This window comes from Meleagris gallopavo, chromosome 4 (genome assembly GCF_000146605.3).
Source record: "Meleagris gallopavo isolate NT-WF06-2002-E0010 breed Aviagen turkey brand Nicholas breeding stock chromosome 4, Turkey_5.1, whole genome shotgun sequence".
Classification (NCBI taxonomy): domain Eukaryota; kingdom Metazoa; phylum Chordata; class Aves; order Galliformes; family Phasianidae; genus Meleagris; species Meleagris gallopavo.
This window is the reverse complement of record NC_015014.2, coordinates 70,328,976-70,342,907: the sequence shown is the minus strand read 5'-3', so window position 1 is coordinate 70,342,907 and position 13,932 is coordinate 70,328,976.

Genomic DNA, 13,932 nt, shown 5'->3' with positions numbered 1-13,932 from the left:
ACCTCAGCAGCTGCAAAACAGTGGGTCACCTCTGCTGGTGCAGGATTTTACAAGCATGGCATCAGGTTCTTGTTCATTGGTGGCAAAAATGCATATCTAATAGTGTTGGCTATGCTGAAAAATAGTGCTTTGTATCTGAGGTTTTGCTTTATCAAATGGTGTTATTGTGCTCTTTGTACCTGTAATAGGTTCCATTAATAAATAGGAGGCATTACTTTTGGAGTGATCTAGATAGTACTGTATCCATACCCATACATCCATCTCTGTCCATATCTATCTACACCTAAACCTACATCTGCACTTATATTTACATCAGTGTCTACATTTTGAACTGAACCATACTCACAATTAACACTCATAGGGTTTGTGCTTCTTGTGCGAACTCACAGGAAGAACAGCACTAAGCCATGGCATCTGTGCATGAAATAGCTTAGCAATTGGTGATTTAAACAAATCTACGATGTGGTGGTGGTGTGCATATGTGATGTAAGACAATTTGTTCTGCGGGATGTGGCTGCAGAGACCAAAGGTTAGTGTCTGTTTTGGAAGGCAATTGTTTTGAATTGCAGACAGCAAACAGGCTGGTTGTTGGAGTTTAAAAAAGACTGTCATTACTCTGCTATGTAATTTTTAAATAAACACATTTAAGTCATTAAATATACACTCTTCAAACCTCAGTAAGAAGAACAGCAGAGTCGTTAGTTAGGCTTTAGTTCATCTGGTATGAGTTACAGCTGAGCTAAGGCACGTTACAAATAAGAGGAGGTATTTTCTGAGGGCAATCTATCTGCGATAACCTCTAACACAGCAGGAGACCAAACTCTAGAACATACCCACTTTATTGATGCATTTTGGTTTTGCTCTTCTTGTTACTGTTATACAACTCCAGAGAAATCCAGGGGACAAAATTGATCTCTTGAGGTTCCTTTGAACCTTCCATTTCCATGATTAAATGAGTCTATGAATCATTACAGAGGTCACCACACAAATGAATGTTTTATTAGGCACCAATGAATAGCTACAATAACAAACCAAATTTGCATTTGTACAATATTTCAAAAATTACAGACAATGAGGAGTATTTTCATATAGGAGCATATTCATTCCTCCCTTTCCTCCCCCACACCCAGACCCCGGTGGTTTCTTTCTTTTTCATTTATTCTGTAGTATGTTTAATTGGGTTTTGTTTCTCTCAAGAAATTCTTTTCTCAAACTCTGGTTGTTAATTTATAAGTGGCTTGCTGGTAAGGTCATCTGTTGAGCTCAGCTTTAAACTACCTATGTAGTCCACAAAGAATTGAGGAGGAGTCAAGAAGGAGGATAAGCATTGCCTAGATAGGGCATGTGGAATATATTTCATCTCTCTCAATGTAATGACATTAATTTAATTAAAAATCCAGGCTGGCTAGTACAATTTATAGAATAACATGACTAATATTGTTATGCTTATGTAAGCAGAGAAATTAATTAAAACTTTGAAGCTTACTTGGCATAATGAAAGCTCATTTTATGCTGGTGAGAGATTAAGGAAACCTTCTTGGTGGGCTCTTTTGCAGAAAGGGAAATAAACTTTCCTTGTCCCATTCTACAACCACAGAGCGTTTAATTAAAATCAGTGGAGAAAGTAACAGTGGGAAAATGAAAGCAGCAAGAAATATTTTTGTTAATATATTAGTGCTGGAAAAAGAGTCTGGGAATAGCTAGAAGGAGTCTGACATCAGCTCTGCTGGTGTGAGAGATAAATGGGAGTGTCATTTGTTATAGGAGCTGCACTGATGTGAGGGATGGGATGAAGGAGGGATGAAGTCAGGGGAGCACTGGTGTGGGGGGTGAGCTCCTTTGTGGCAACATTACAAGATACTGTAGGCGCTGAGTGGGACGGGATGACTCCCTGCCTGTTTTCAGGGAAGGGATGCCAAGGTCAGATCCTCCTCCCCGTGGTCTTGGTTGTCATTTCTTTTTGTTTGTTATTTCTCATATCTGCAGTTACTTACCTTTCTGAACAGCAATAAGATATCACTGTGATCCATAGTGGACTTTTATAGTAGTCAATGTGGAGGTAATTCAAATAAAAATCAATCTAACACTGCAAAGTGCTTATGTATTTGGCCATATATGTATAGACAGATACATGTACACATAAATGTAGGGTGTGGATTCCTCTTTAGTATGCATCCATATTTCCTGACCAAGGGACCACATTTCAGTGACCAAATGAAGTCACTACTGAGCAGTCTGCACTAACAGTAATAAATCTGAGGATGCTCTGACTTGTGACAAGGACTGGTGCAGGCCTTCCCAATTGTTCAGGTGAAAATGGATTAGATGGTAAGGGCTTAACTGCACCACCCTAAAGACGCTAAGCTCCTATGTTGGATGAAAGCTTTCAGTGTCCCTAAGGGGAGACTGCCACACAGGCTTAATGTCACTTGGGTGTAAGGAGGAGAACTGAATGCCAGACATGGTACAGCTGAAACTGCAGACTTTTCTAGGTCTGGATATTGCTCAGGACTGTCTTAAAATAAATAAATAAAAATAAAAATCACATTCAACATAACTATATAGACTTAGTAAAATAAAAAAGAAAGAAAATCCCCTTCATTTCTAACAGGATCATCAGAGTAAACATAAATGTATTATAAATTCAAAGAAACAGTGGAAATAGTGCTCTTGGCAAGTACAGGGAGCTCTTTGTACCTCATGTTGCCACCTGAATCTTCCCAATCTGAACATTTTATTTGAAAACCAGTTGCCAGAGCTCACACCTGAGTGTTCCACATCTCTCTAGAGGGAGAAAAGTCCATGATGTGTGGCTTGCTGAGAAAAGCTCTATCACAGCTAAGTGGATTTTAGCATCTGCAAGTCCAAAGGCTAAATGAATAAAATTCAACATTTATTAAGATTTAAGCTAATTACCAAGCTTATTATTTTAGGGGACGAGTATGTCAGGTTGATGTTAAAAGGCTTGATTTTAAGTGGTTGTGATGAGTATTTCCATTCTTCAGCATAGGTTTGAAGGATTCTCCATATTCAGGTGTCTTTGCCAGGTTCTGCTCCAGTCCAGGGTGTGCCAACAGCGCTGATTCCCTGTGATGACTGAGAGATAAGCCTTTTTAGGAGGTTTAAGCACAATACTATCACACTGTAGCCATTACTGTCAGGTCCATTTACAAAATGGCAAATGTGATTAAAATTTAGGCCAGGGCTGAGAGTCCATGTGGAGTCACTCTTCTCTGTCTGTGTCTTAGCTCATACACCTTCAGAAACTACTCCAGAACAGCCCTCATTTTCTGTGTCTCTCTCTGCTCTTGAGATGGCATTTCCCAGGTAAAAGTTCTGAGACTGCATCCATAGCAGCAGATACAATGAACAGGGCCTTCCTGCTTCCTTGTTTCCCGTTTCCCTGAACTTCAGAAACGTAACATGGCACAGATTATGACTTTGCAACTAAACCATTTACCTCCCAAAAACAACATGGCTTTTGTCCACATGTCAGTTGAACACAGTCCCTGGCCTGTTCTCTCCCATACCAGGAGCGGTGCCAGCAAATGCTTGGTGCATATGATCAGGAGAGAGTGCACAAGGCCCACTCAGTGTGCCCGTGGGGATGTAAGTACTTAAACAGCCTGGGGATGTTAACAATAAGTCTCACATATCACCTATGGAAGTGTCTGAAGACTATGTGTGCAAGCCATTTTATGATTCTACGATTCTGATTCTGTGATGACTGCATGAACAGTTCAGCAGGACCTCAGAGAATTTTTTCCTGAAAGTCTTGACACTTTCTACCAGAAGTCAGAATTTCCTCAAAATGGAGGGAGAGTCAATGGATTGGTCAAGGTAATGGCAGGAAAAAAAGAATGGAGACGAGGGTGGCAGCACTAAATGAAATAAGAAGCTAACAACTCAGTGTGTTTTGGAAGTGTGGAAGTAAGGACTATATCCTCCACTGAAGCAAAAAGCCAGAGTCGTAATCCGCAGTTCCTTCTTGCACCACTAGTCATAAGTTACCGAATTTATGTGTAGGGAAACAAGACAAGCCCTCTGCCTTTGCACAGCAAGTCCCCTGAAACCATCATGTAACATTTTTACCAGCTTTGGATGACTTTCATTTTTCTTATTTCCACTGTGCCAAGGACCAGAGCCACTTCCCGATCATCAGCACCAAGAATGTAACAAGCAGCTCTTAGGAGCCTCTCTGAACTTAAGAGCTCCATTTATGGAAGTGGGTTCAATATTTCTAGAGAGCAGATAAACAGATAAGTATGTTATTGGTGTTAATATTTACACACCTCATGATTGGCAAATGTTACACTAATTGTTTCATTTAACTGCTTGTATGAAGTATTGGCCCTCTACTACTAGGAAATTAAGACAATTAAACACCACAACCACTAAGCAAGAAATTTGCAGTGACAACTGAATGATTGGGGTTTTCCTGTCCACCCAAAGAACAAAGTCCCCAGGCACAGCAGGTGATTGGCAAATACTGATGAAGCAGCAGATGCACAGAGGAGTCCTTCCTTTGTACAATAGGTCAAGCTGGCTGAAATGCCTTTAATCAAAATATCCCCACTGACCACATGGCAGTGCTGAGCTGATATTTTGTGGAGGACACACTAAAGAGTGTTGTGTGCATACATGTTTTTCTTCAGGGAACTCTACATCAGATGGCAGGTTCAGATCTTCTAATTTATGGGATTCAGAACAAAAATGGATTTGGGCTTGCCATTTACCACAAAATGCTGGTTTTTACATTTCAGAAGTTTGAAAACAACCATTTGATGTTATCCAAGGTTTTTTTGTTTGGTTGTTTCATTTGTATTCAGCTACTATGCTGAAATTTTGTTTTGGGACTTCTTTATTTTTCTAGTATTTTGATTTTTATTTCCATTCTGTAACAGAACTTGATTTAGATATATTGATGTGTCTAGCTGAATGAAAATACGCTTTCCCAGCCTGTGTGTGCTATGAGTGATTTTCTTACAGATGGGTCTCAACTAGCCCCAGAGCTGTGAACTTGGAAGCTGTTTCAGTGCAAGCCTAAACTCTGCCTGGCTCCTGACTTTTGTGGAGGACAAAGTCAGTACCTTGGTTCTTCATCACTGAAACACTGTGAATATTTTTCATTGAAGTAATTGGAATCTTGGTCATCGATACAGAGTAAAAGGATGGTCTTCACACAAAATTTTATTATCTACACACTTTTGTAAGACAAAGGCAGAGGTGTGTAAAGATGAAAAAACTGAAAGATAACAAAATTAGAATGCCAAAAAGCTAAGCATTGCTTGAGATTTCTGTAGTACCCACAACGAAGGAAAGTTTTTAAGAGATTTTGGAGCTAGATACACAGAATCATAGAATCATTGAATATTCCAAGTTGGAAGAGACCCACAAGTATCATAGAGTCCAACTCCTGGCTCCACAAGATTACATACTTCATAACACAGAGCTTTCTAGATTTCATCTTTTGTTTAAGTCAGGTCTTCAGGAAAACAGAAGAGCATCTTCAGAAACACTTCAGGTTCATGTAAAAATTATTTTCTTCTCAACTTAATGCCAGTAGAGAGACTAAAAGTAGTGCATTTTCTCCTCCTTGCTTTCTCACTGTTTATCAAAAGGCACCATGTGAGAAGAACAACGTCGAACAGCTCCTGCCTGTGGCATTGCACAAAGGTGTAGTCAAGGGAGGAGAGACTGTACCAGGTGCAGTCAAATATCAGCTATGCTGTTCAGACAAACACTGTGTGCCAGAGCTTCCTGCCCCAGGGCACTCCACATAGCCAAGAAAGCATGTATGCCATTCCATGTCTCCATCAATAGCCTCCAAGTGAAGATGGACACAAAGAAACCTCCTCAGCATCTAACTTTTGCTGTTCCCAACATTTGTTCTGGTGTCAGTGAGGACTTTGAGGTTTGCTGTGTGTTTATTTGTTTTCAATCCTGGGATGCTGTGTGATCTTTTTTAAGCCAGAAGATGCAAAATGCAGCTTTGTCTTCAACAGTTTGTGTGAGTGGCATTGACTGATGCCTTTTGGAAGCGCACCCCGGGGGCTGGGAGATGTATGTAGCCGAGTGTTTGTCTGGGTATCGTTTAGCAGCATTTGTACCGAGCTGGTTTCTATTATTCCATATGTCAGGAAGAACATTTGCGCTTCCAGACCACTAGATGATGATGGTACTGTAATTACAGCTGCATCTTAATTAACATTCCCACATGAATAAAACATTAGTATGATTATTCTTACATTTTTATCCAGGGTGCTGTGGTCACATCTCATTGTAGCTACTTTTGTAACCAAATGAAACCACGTGCTTTAACAAACGAAGACGAAAAGTAAGCGTGGAGCATCAAATCACCTTTTTCCCATTTATAACTTGGAGTTGAGTAGGGGATTCATTAAAATGTTATGAAGTCCCCTAAAAAACTCTGTGTAGACAGAATCATGCAGTTAGTAGGAGATCTGAGAGTTTTATGCCTTCATTTTATGCTCTCCTAGGTCTGTGAAAGTTAGGTACACTTGCAAATGAGGATTGTGAGTTGCAAATATTGGACATGTAATTATGACTTTAGAAAAGGAAAAGTAACCTTCATGTGCAAATCTCGCATATTGCATGTACACAGAACATTTATGCCATAGCAGCAATATCTGTGTGGGCACTTGGAGCTCCAGATGGTATAAAGCCAAGTTGATGCCCCTTTTGTTCTGTGCTTGAGGTGGATGGCTTTCCAATCATCTGCACTGCTGCCCTGCATTCTTTACAATGTGAGCTGGACCAGCAACAATCCATGAGAGCCTCAGGCTTAAGAAGCCTTTTCAAGTGTGTCTAAACTGGAGCCAAAGGTGTGACTACAGCCCACAGTAATGTAGCTGAGGCAGCTTCATGTGGCATGGCCCAAGTGCTGATAGCAGTGTGGCTGCAGTAGCATGTAGGTGGGCATGAGCTGCAGAAAACCACAGAAATGCACACGTTCTCCTGCTTACATTCAGTATTGTGAATTCTTGTGTTTTAGTATTTGCTGGCTCTTGCTGTAATTTTATCTTTGCGTTGGTAGAGGGAGGAAGAATATTTGTAAGTCTGTATTCTAGCAGCTCTCAAAGTAGTTGAACTGTCACTGACCTTTATTTATAGCAACTTTTGAATCTTCTTACCAGTTTCAGCCAAAGTTGGTGGGGTCACAAATGTCTCTGAGATACCAACTTCTTTGAAGTTTTGTTTAAAATGATGTTTCAGTGGAGAATGACAGAGAGAAACATCAGCATTTTCCTGTCAGAGAAAAGACTGGCAGCATGAATACCACTCCCATACAACACACCAGGGAAACCTCACCTGAGAAAATGTAAGAGCAAGGGTTGGGTTTGCTTCAGATTCCAGAGGGACATAGGTCAGAGATCACATTTTCTTAGATACACAGGTCAGCTGAAGAAAAGACCAGGGAATCATGTTCTACTGCTCCTTAACCTACATTAATAGTTTAGGAAAGTAAGGAAACTTTAGACTTCGTACATTTATGTAGCGTGTTGAGAATAAGAGAATTTGACATTTTTTTCATGAAATCTAAGGACGAGAATGAGAGCACTTACACTGTAAGGATCTTTCACCGTGGGCTGAAAAAGAATTGAAAACCATGGAGTATGTGCTGTGAAATCTGTTCATAATGATAGGTTACAAGTTATTACCATAATGGCTGTGAATAGCCTGAACCCAAGTTTGAATCATAATAAGAATAATAATAGGTAGCTGCACATTCTCATTTTAGCTAGAGATAGTCTTCCAGAGGACACTTGGTTGAGGCCACAATTTGCTGAACGGTTTGGCTTCTTGAACACGGGGTTTATCTGGCAATCATGTGAGCAAAGTAAAACCATAGCTTCTTTTTATAGCAGCCTCAAACTTGACCCACATATTGGCATAGGTGACATAAGTGGTAAAACCCAATACTCTTTTCTACAAAGAGGGCACCAAGAGGGATTCAATTGTTTCTACCATTAGCCTTTTAAGTCTGGTATATCATAAGCATCCTCCCATCATATGCAATGCAAATTAGTCATCTAACATATCTTTGAGAATTCGAGTCTTAGCCTTGAGACTTTTACTTTGTGCAAGAATTTCCAGTAGTTTTTGAGGACAAAGGGTGACAAGAAAGTAAATTGAAATAGGCTGCAAATACAAGGTAAGGTATTGAAATTTTAGTATGGTTGCACAGCTCACCTAACCACCTAACCATCATCTAACACCAGACTCCCACTTAAATGTGAATTGCCGAATGTCTTGTCTTTGCTGTTCCTCTAACCCTAGTTAGTATAATGTGACTTAAAAGCGCATCTTTTCTGTGCAGATATAGATTAATTTGATAAGGAAGAAGGGAAATAGAAGAAAATGACAAGTGATTTCTGATTTATATTTGAAGAAAGGGAGTGTCTGGGTTCTCTGTGGCATTGCTAGCTTCAGGGGCACGAGGGTCACCCAACAAAGAAATGTGTTTTGCTTTTACACTGTTCATTCCTTTTCTTTCTATTTTAAATGTTCTCCAAATTTCCTGAAGCCTGAGTGTGTCTGTTTTTCTTCCCCATTTTTTTCCTATGCAGCTGCATCTAGATCCTGCCAGAAAGTGAATGATCCTGCATCTCCATCTCAATCTGCAACTAAGATCTGGACCCGAGATCATGACCATGGCTAGTCTTTGTAATGAGTTTAAGGCTTCAGAACATCTATGCCTCTGCCTTAGTTCAAGATTTAGGATTTGATGCTGAATCTTTCAGCTCAGTTAGTTTTTAGCTAAGTTACAGAAAAGGCCAATGAGTGTAAATTGAAACCTCTTTGACTTTCCTTTTGCTCATTTCCTTGTTTTATGGCTTTAGGCCTTTCTCCACTGAAGTGTGTGCCCAGCCAGCAAGTATCTGAAGAGACATGTTCAAGAGCAGATGGTCCAAGATGAGCCTGAATCTCACTAGTTGATGATCACCTCAACACCTGGAATATGGGAAATATTCTCTATTACAATTAATTTTTTTTTTTTCCTTGTTTCCCATTCCCTTGGTTGAGAAATCTAACTCTCTGGAGGATACAAACACAAGTAATGGAAGTCTTCGGTTGATAATAGCTCTGGTCACACAAGAGCTTTCCTCCACAGTAGTTTCTCTGTGCTTTGTTTCTTGTTGTTTTGTTTGTTTTAACAACCACATTGTTTGTAGCAGCAGAAAATACAACTTTATGTAAAAAAATAAAACAGCAACAACAACAAGGCAGCACATACACTGGATTAACCTCGTGAGAAACTGGCAAGAGAATGCCCTTCCTTAAATTATATACTTGCACTCCCCCACAGCTGTGATAAAATAAAATGAAAAAGAGTATCTTCAATTTTTCTTTCACCAGTGTGTTAAGATGTTGTCAGGCCAGGCCTGGTGGTAGGGCAGCAGATGACTAATAGCTGTGTTTTTTAATTAAACACTATCAGAAGAAAATGATAGATTAGTGTACCCACCCCCTGCATTTCCCAGAACATTTCAAAATTACTTTTTGAAAAATGGACTTCAAAAGAAAAAAGAAAAAAAAGAAAAAGAAAAAAAAGCATGAAACAATGGTGGGAATTTCTTGTCTTTCTTTCTGGACCAGAATAAAAGCTTTCTGGCTGTCAGAGAAGGAAAATCTATATTTATTTATTTATTTATTTATTTATTTATTTATTTATTTATTTATCACATTTCAACCAATACAGCTCTGACTTGTACCTGGATGGGATTTCTGTGGCAGAGCTGGATCTCACCTTCATAGGTCTCTGTCTTACTGCAAGCATTTCTACTGCCACAAGAGATTTTCATCAGTAAATTAGCTTCCTGCAGCAAACTCTTCAGTTGTTTTGGAGGAGGAGGATGGACACTCAAGATGCCCAACAAGAGGACGTCAAGTTTGCACTTCACTTTCTGCTGCAGATGAACACTGAACACTTCTTAGAGGAGAAGGCATAACATGATTCATCTCAATAACTTCAATGCACTGCTGAATCTAGGTTAAGTGCCTTGACTCTCTCTATGGGCAATGGGGAGAAGAAGGTCATTCTGGACAGTGCTGGGTTCACACATTAGCCTGAGGATGTTTCTTGTGCCACAGCTGTAAAGTGGGAGAATTTCACCAATCAGAACCTGGACATTGTGTGATGAACATGGTACTGCAGTCATTCAGCTGCACAAGCAACTGCTTACAGAATAGCTTTTGGTATGTGGGCAAGTTCTGATCACTTATTAGAGGAGAACTGCTGCCTGCTTTTCTTTGTCCCTCTTTTGTGGCAGGAATGCCACATAAAAGCCCAGCTCTTCTTCCTCTTTCCTCATGACATTATTATGTAAATCATTGTATCACTAAGAATAAGCTTATGCCTGAGAAGAGATGTTATCTGGGATTCTCAACTTACAATTTAAAAAAAAAAAATTAAAGGAAAGAAAGTAGCATTGTAGTCATTGTTTCCAAAGAAGAGATGTTGGCTTTTGTGATATTTAAAACCGTAAAATCTGGAAATGATAACATGTGGAAGGTTGAGTGCGCCCCACATTTCTACTGCTGAGACACACTGGGAGTGAAGGGGGGAATGCTTGAGCCCACAACAAAGAATAACTTTCTTATCCAGAAGCAGCTCATAATTGAGAACTACAGTTCTGCACCTACAAAAAATAAGGGTTCAGAACCTGAAACTGCTTTAAGCAGAAACTGAAACCAAATATTTCAGTGCAGATGACTGCATCGCCATTTTCTCTTGAAGAACCTCTGGCCCTTTTTGTTATGTTCAAGCACTCAAGCCAGGAGGACTGCCAAAAGGTCTCCAACTTCCATCACTTTCAAAAAACAGCTTAAATTTTTTAAGGTTTTCATCCAAAAATAAAGGCCATTAAAGTGACTAAAGCCTTTCAGAGGGCTCCTTATGAGTTCCTCTTCTCAGTAGATGAGCTTAGATTCTTCCTGAGATACACATCAGGTTCTGAGTGTTATTCTGGATTCTGTCCAGAATGAACAAGTGGTGGGGAACAGGAATGCAATCTGCAGATGAAATGGGGACATCATTAACTTTTTGTCCTCATTGTTATTTTTATTAGTGATGGATTTGGCCCCCAGAAGATGGTGCATTTGTAATGAAGAAGATGCAAACAGCCTGTAAGGCATGCTATAAATTTGAGAGACTGGAAAATTGGGCTTGTGCCCAGATGAACGATTATTTTTTAAAAGAAATGCATTTATATCTCTCCTTCCTAACTGAAAATATGTGTCAGTATTTAGAGACAGGAAAACCTTCTTTATCCTTGTCTCTGCTGCACGTCTTTCTTTTTTCTGAGACTTCTCCATCTTCAGATACAGCACACACATCCCTTGTAACACACAGTATTTCAAAGTAGCAGAGTCCTGGCCATTAGCATCTTGGTGCTAACATCCTGGATGCCTTGCTGCAACAAGTTTTGAGCAGCAGCATACATGCCAATAAAATCCTGCTTACATGCAATGGTGAGTGAAAATAGGATTGAGGCTCTTCCCTGTGCCAGCTGTATAACTTCTGTCCAAGGAAATTCAAGTGATGTGCAGCACTTCTGCTGATGCTGATTAATTTCTAGATCCACCTAGGGTTGCAAGAGAAAACAGAAGATATGGTGGGAGAAGATAATTTCTCGAAATCTTTTCTCTGGACATACTCTGAATGCATTTAGAGCAAAATGCCACTTCATGAGTGAAATAAAAGGCAGTTACGTTCCTAGAAATTCCTCCGCATAAGAGTTCAGAGGCCTTGCATGTAACATGGTGACAAAAACAGAGGGCCCTTGTATGCCTGTCACAGAGCCCTATGGCTAGCAACAAAAACACAGGCATTTCTAAATTAAAAGATCATTTCTGTATCGCTGAGATATACACAGGGCTAACTATTTTCCAGAGGCCAGCTACTGCACCTCATATAGCTGACCGAGCTTAAAATGGTATGAAAGAAATACAGTTGCTTTCTTGATGTGATGTACTTGGCCTCATGAAAGGGCATTTTGTTAAGGTGTGCATAGAAATCTTAGAAAGTGCTTACGAACACAGATATGATCCCTGGGGGAAGGCAACAAACCTGAGGAGAGAAAGTGTCGTAAATCACAGGACTTCATATGCTGCTCATAAATCTCACATTGTGACGGAGATCTGATAGGGCAGGAGGATGTCTGAGTACTTTTGCTTTGCATAACGCAATACACGATATTAGCATCTGCACAGTAGTGAAACAAGATGAGATTTGCATCTCATTTTAACTCCTCCATGCTATGGGTAGGTCAGACGCTGACTACAGGCTTCTTGACTACATCAGTGCAAATATGAGAAAAGCCCTCAATTTCACAAGAGTTACTCCAAAAATAAACTCTCCTAGTGAGATGAGAGTCTGACCCTGCTCTAGTTCCGAATGATGCTATTTTGACATGAAATAATATTATCAGCCTACAGATTGAAGTCAAACATCTGTGCATGCTACTCACAATAATTTGTAGATATACATATGAATGCTTATTTCATATTTGCATATTGTGCATATTTTCATATTTGCATATTTGGAAGATGCACTGTAAATTTTCATGTGCCTGGGGCTGTCTGAGAGGTAATTTCCACTAGACAATGGTTGGACGTTCCTCAGATAACAAGATTCTGATGGCCATTAAAGCAGTAAGGAAAAGGAGTTGCCCTGTGCTCCCTCTTGCTCAGCCTACATGATGAAAAATGTCTTTCTTGGCTCCCAGCATTAGTAATGGTGACTTAGACTGAATTATGATTTGCATCATCCCTGCAGATGCCTCCCCACGGGGAGCCCAGCAGCTCTTAGGGCCATGTATGTAGGCTCTCCTGGTGTGCTTTGTCTTCTCCATTTGCGTGCAGCAGAGATGTGAAACCCTGCCCCGTCAACCTGCTCCATCAACTTGCTCCATCACTGTCATTTTCAAGAGGATGTGGCTGCAGCTCCAACAGATTAAGCCACCCAGATCTGCAGGCTGGAACTTCACGAAAATTTGCTCATGTACATTTGGAGACAGCCCATGGGCTCACAAGCTTATTCCTTACCTAGAGCAGAGTATGTGAAATGATTTTGACTAGGGAATTGATTTTGATAGGGACTGGACATTCTAAACGCGCTGTAGCTATCATAATGCAGGCTAAGCAAGTGAACATATATCCTGCTTTCTTTGTTATTTCTTTCAGCTCAAGCATTGGTGAATTTATAAAAAAACTCCTCTAAATTCATTTTCTCTCTTTTATAAACCCAATACATATATCTATGCTTTCAGAACCTAAGAGAAAGGATGACTCTGAAGCTAATTCATGTCCCTTATCCACTCTCACGTTAGCCATGAAAGGCAGTAGATGCTTTCTTCTTTTCCAGCACATTATCTGTAACATATGTTTGCTGCATAGTAATTTATTCTAATGCAGGAAGAGGATATTTTCCTAGTGATGTATACTTCTGAGAAAAGATGAAGTGTCTCTCCTTTTTAACAAGCATAGGCAGTTGCATGAGAAATCAGTTTCCTTTAATCTGTCTCAGACAGACCCAACAAAGCTGGTAAAATGGCCTCGATTCTCTCTGTTCTTGATAAGCATAGCAAGGATCTCTTCTTGTAGTGTCCAGTGTTTCACTTCTACTTCATGATAAGAAATAGGAAGCTAGCCTAGAGTAATTTTATTCAATTTAACTATTGTAAAATTGTTTTATCTCCTGCAGCATACAAAGTTTTTTGAGTTCTTTAATTTATAGAATTATCCATGTTTAAAGAAAATACTCTCCAAGCCACGGCCAAATGCTGTACAGTTCTGCATACAGAAAACTACCCAACAAATCTGAAAGCGTACGTTGTTTGATATTGCATTTCTCCAGTTTTTACAGCTCTTTCCCTAATTTCCAAAGGTTTGGGGTTTTTTTTTGTT